This window comes from Malus sylvestris, chromosome 13 (genome assembly GCF_916048215.2).
Source record: "Malus sylvestris chromosome 13, drMalSylv7.2, whole genome shotgun sequence".
Classification (NCBI taxonomy): Eukaryota; Viridiplantae; Streptophyta; class Magnoliopsida; order Rosales; family Rosaceae; genus Malus; species Malus sylvestris.
The window spans coordinates 15,499,895-15,505,197 of record NC_062272.1 but is presented as its reverse complement, the minus strand read 5'-3'; the positions used below and the strand labels follow the sequence as shown (position 1 = coordinate 15,505,197).

Sequence of the window (5,303 nt, the reverse complement as noted above, 5' to 3'; positions counted from 1 at the left end):
ACCCAGGGCTCTTTCTTCATATATTGTTTTTTGTTATGAAGATGTGTTAGGCCCAAAGAAGTGGAGGCCTAGGCCCTTTTTTTTTTTTTTTTTTTTTTTTTTTTTTTTTTTTTTTTTACTCCCTCCCTTTTTCTTTGGAATGTTTGTACAGATATCTATAATGTGGCCTTTGTCATGATTTTGGAGGATGGGTGTATTCGAATCCAATGAGGGGTAGGGTATGACTCATTATCATGTGCCATGATTTTGTCTTCCTTTAGCTTTTCTTTTGCTTTGCTTTACCATTTGTGCTTTCCTTTAGTCTTCCTTTAGCTTTTCTTCAATATAACACCATTTTCTGTGGCTCAGATCGCAAAACCATCTTCATGAAAGTTGTTCCTTAGCTCGTGAACTACAACATATCCGAATTGGAGATCCATCGGAGCAGTACAACTCCAGAAATTCAGGTATGATGAGTGATTGTTCGTCATTTGTATATCAACGCGTCAGACTTGTTGTGAGCTTCAAAAACTCCATTTTCTCTTGCTCAGATCAACATACTTTCTTCATCGAAGTTGTTCCTTAACTTGTGAACTACAACATATCCAAAATTGAGATCCCTCGGAGCTGTATAACTCAAGAAATTCAGGTATGATGAATGACTGGTTATTATTTTTCTGTCAACCCGTCAGATTTGTTGTGAGCTTCGAAACTCCATTTTCTATTGTTCAGATCAGCATGCTTTCTTCATTGAAGTTGTTCCTCATCGTCTCTTTCATAACATATCAAAAATTCAGAATGAACTAATGGTTAAATATTTCCAGATCTTCGAAACATCACAGCAGCTTCGAAATCTGCAAGAATCCGACTGTCATGTTTGGAGCTTCAACACTTTAATTTCCGTCGCTCAAACAGAAATGGTTCCTTCTTGAAAGTTGTTCATATGCTCAATAACTATAGGGTGTCCAAAATTCAGCTCCATTGGAGAAGAGCAGAGGTTGCAGAAATTTGATAGATGAAAGGAGGCGGAAGAGGGAGAGAGAGAAAAAGTCTCTTGGGTTGGATTTCTATTTTGGGGCAGATTCCAATTTTTGTAGCACCTTCATTATTGATGAATTGCTTGTACTTTTGTCCATTATGAAACTTGGGACTTTGGCTTGTTGTTGGATCTATTATAATATGTTTGGGAACATATATAAGTGAATAAATAAGAAGGAAAATTTTGGGCCCTTGTGGGTGTAAAACAAAAAATGTTTATGTTTACCCAAGTGTTTTTGTACAAGTTCACGGGCATCTTGGGTTTTGTGAACAAAATTTGTTTATTTGGAGCAAGGTTTTGTGTTGAAGCTTTGTAGGTGAAGCTTTGGTGTTGAAGCTTTGTAGGTGAAGCTTTGTAGATGAAGCTTTCTAGGTGAAGCTTTGATGGTGAAGCTTTGTAGATGAAGCTTTCGAGGTGAAGCTTTGATGGTGAAGCTTTGTAGATGAAGCTTTCTGGGTGAAGCTATGTAGGTGAAGCTTTGTAGGTGAAGTTTTTTGGCTGTGTATGAATAGATCTATTGTTTGGATATAAGCCATTGTTTGGTTGTTCCTTTCTTTGTATAGTCTTGTCGACACATACTTAGATTTTGTTTCGTGTTGGATATATCTGCTTTGAGGTTTCAACACTTGAGTGTTCCATTGCTAGGAATGTAAAAGAGTGAGGGCCGAGTTGGCTAAATTACCTCTTTATTGAATCCATTGCCAAATGGCCTTCATTACATAGGATGCCAAACGGCTGTAGCTTAACACTTGTACAATGTGAGTCTTATTTGTAATAGTACTTCAAGTGGTCAGCATTCCATGGATGGCCAAGGGTCTTGCCGTCGGAGTTTCTGAGCTTGTAGGAGCCAGGGCGACTGATGCCGACGACCTCGAACGGTCCGTCCCAGTTAGGACTGAGTGTTCCTTCACTCGGGACTCTATCACAGAGTAATCTTTTCTTCAGTACCCAGTCTCCCACTTTGAAAGAGCGAGGTTTGACCCTTGAGTCGTAGTAGTTGGAGATGCGCTGCTTGTAGGCGACATTCCTCAGGTGAGCCTGATTTCTGTGTTCCTCGACTAGATCCAGGTTGAGGGTGAGTTGCTTGTCGTTCTCACTCTGTATGTAGTTCTGGATTCGGTATGTTGCTTGCTCAAGCTCAACTGGGACAACTGCTTCTGTACCAAAAGCAAGTGAGAATGGAGTTTCTCCTGTAGAAGTCCGATATGAAGTGCGGTATGACCAAAGGACTTGGGGTACGAATTCTGGCCAACAACCTTTAGCTTTGTCCAAGCTGGTTTTCAAAGTGCGCTTGATTATTTTGTTGATGGCCTCAACTTGTCCATTAGACTGGGGATGAGCTGGAGAGGCAAAGCATAAGTTGATGTTGAACTTAGAGCAGAACAACCTGAACTTCTTGTTGTCAAACTGTCGCCCATTGTCAGTGACTATCGCATTGGGAATGCCGAATCTACAAAGGATGTTCTTCCACACGAAGTCTTCTATCTTTGCCTCAGTAATGGTTGCCAAGGGTTCTACTTCGGCCCACTTTGTGAAGTAGTCCACTGCAACGACTGCGTAACAGACTTTGCCCTTCCCTGCCGGCATTGGGCCGATCAAATCAAGTCCCCACTGGGCGAAGGGCCAAGGGCTGATCATAGGAGTAAGAGGCTCTGGAGGGGAATGAGGAATAGTCGCATATCGTTGACATTTGTCACATGAGCGGGATACTTTGATGGCATCCTGGTGGAGTGTTGGCCAGTAATATCCTTGGCGAAAAGTCTTGTGTGCTAGGGACCGAGATCCAGCATGATCTCCACAGACTCCCTCATGTATTTCCCGAAGGACGATTTCCGCCTCGGCAGGCGTAAGACACCTTAAGTATGGCAGGTTAAAACCTCGCTTATAGAGTTGATCATTGATGATCAGGTAGCGGGTAGACTTGTATCGAATTTGCTTAGCCTGGACTTTATCATTTGGGAGGGTGCCATGAGCAAGGAAATTATAGATCGGGGTGATCCAACTATCCCCCTGTTGTAAGTTGCATACTTCTGCGGCCATGGTGCTTGGTGTTGCCAACAGTTCGACATGAATTTTTCTTCCAATCTTGTCTTCCACAGCTGAGGCGAGGCGAGCCAGGGCGTCTGCATGACTGTTTGCCGCTCGAGGAACTTGGGTGATCTGGTAGTGGAAGTGCTTGAGCAAAAGTTGTGTTTGCGCAAGATATGCTGCCATGGAGCTGTCCTTAGCATCAAAGTTGTTGGTAACCTGGTTGACCACTAATTGGGAGTCACTGAAAATATCAATTTGTTTAACCCCGAGGTGTTTGGCCAAACGTAATCCTGCTAGAAGGGCTTCATACTCGGCCTCATTGTTTGATGCCTTGAATTTGAAACGAAGAGCATACTCCATTACTACTTTGTCGGGCGTAGTCAAGACTAGTCCCGCTCCACAGCCCTGTTGGTTGGATGAGCCATCAACATACAGACTCCATGCTGGGGTTGTTGGTTCTATCTTCTGAGCTTCCGGGGGTAATGAAGCCACTGCTTCAGGTGTAGAAGCAATGTCAACCGGATATGTGAAGTCGGCAATGAAGTCTGCCACTGCTTGGCCTTTCTCAGCTGGCTTTGGTTGGTAGGAGATGTCAAACTCACCCAACGCTATTGCCCATTTGATCATTCGCCCTGAAGTGTCAGGACTTTGGAGTATCTGTCGAAGAGGATAATTGGTAAGCACGATGATGGAGTGCGCTTGGAAGTAAGGGCGGAGTTTTCGAGCAGACATGACCAATGCTAGAGCTAATTTCTCAATGTTGGAGTATCGTGTCTCCGCATCTTGTAGGGCCTTGCTAGCGTAGTAGACGGGCCGTTCGACACCACTGTCCATTCGAATAAGAACAGAACTGACTGCTGAAGCCGAAACCGATAGATAGATGATGAGAGTGTCACCAACTTCTGGTTTGGAGAGCAGAGGGGCTTTACTCATGTACTCTTTGAGGTTCCTGAATGCCTTGGCACATTCCTCCGTCCATGTAATGTACTTCTTATTTCCCTTGAGTGCTTTGAAGAAAGGAGCACATCTGTCTGTGGCCTTAGAGATGAATCTGGTTAAGGCTGCCACCTTGCCAGTAAGGCTTTGGATGTCTTTTGAAGTTATTGGCTCTTTCATGTCGAGGATTGCTTTGATCTTTTCAGGGTTAGCTTCAATGCCTCGTTGGCTAATCATGAAGCCTAAGAATTTGCCAGAGCCCACGCCGAAGGCACATTTGTTGGGGTTCAACCTCATTCGATACCTCTTTAGAATGGTGAAAGTTTCAGATAGGTTGGTGATGTGTTGGTCAGCATGTTTGCTTTTGACTAGCATATCATCAACGTAAACTTCCATGTTCTTCCCAATTTGTTCGGCGAACATTGAATTGACCAGTCTCTGATAAGTTGCTCCTGCATTCTTTAGGCCGAAAGGCATGACTTTATAGCAATATAGTCCCCTGTCAGTAGTGAAGGCCGTGTGTTCTTGGTCTGAGGGGTTCATGAGGATTTGGTTGTATCCTGAATAAGCGTCCATAAAGCTCAAGAGCTCACACCCTGCCGTAGAGTCTATAAGCCTGTCAATAAGAGGAAGAGGGAAACTATCTTTCGGACACCCTTTGTTTAGGTCGGTGTAGTCAACACACATCCTCCACAAGACCTTTTGAAGCAAAAGACTTTCTTTGGTCGGATTTTTCCTAACAAGGACCACATTTGCTACCCATGTCGGGTAATTGACTTCGCGGACAAAGCCTATGCCTTTGAGTTTTTCAACTTCTGCTTTCATTGCCTCGTATCGTTCAGCGTCATAAGATCTTCGCTTCTGTCTCACCGGCTTGATCTTGGGGTCAGTACTCAAACGATGACAGATGACATCGGGAGAGATGTCTGGCATGTCCTCGTATGACCAGGCGAAGACTTCAGTGTTCTCTTTCAAAAAAGATATCAATGCTAACCGAAGGGGTGGTGACAATGTGGTGCCAATATTCACCATGCGGTCTGGATGGTCTTTGGAGATAGAGATCTTCTCTAACTCTTCAGCGGGTTGTGCTTGCTGGGTGAATGAGTCATCTCGAGGGTTGTCGGGTTGACTGTTGCCATCCTGAAGACCTGAGTTGGATTCATCTGGACTGGTCTTTACGACTTGGTTATGTATAAAGAGAGTCTCCTTGGGGACATGCAGGTGTTGTTGTTTGACTGAAGTGTTGTAACATGATCGAGCACTAAGTTGATCTCCCCTGATGTACCCATTGCCGAAAAGGGTTGGAAACTTCATCAAC

General features: G+C 44.0%; 1 long non-coding RNA gene across 1 annotated transcript; it reads left to right on the top strand.

Annotated features, from left to right (window-relative positions):
• Positions 1–287: 287 nt before the first annotated feature.
• On the top strand, positions 288–590 carry LOC126596686 (uncharacterized). The gene is made up of 2 exons (XR_007614027.1): positions 288–446; positions 531–590. It is a non-coding gene; the product is annotated as an uncharacterized LOC126596686 (long non-coding RNA).
• The last annotated feature ends 4,713 nt before the right edge of the window (positions 591–5,303 follow it).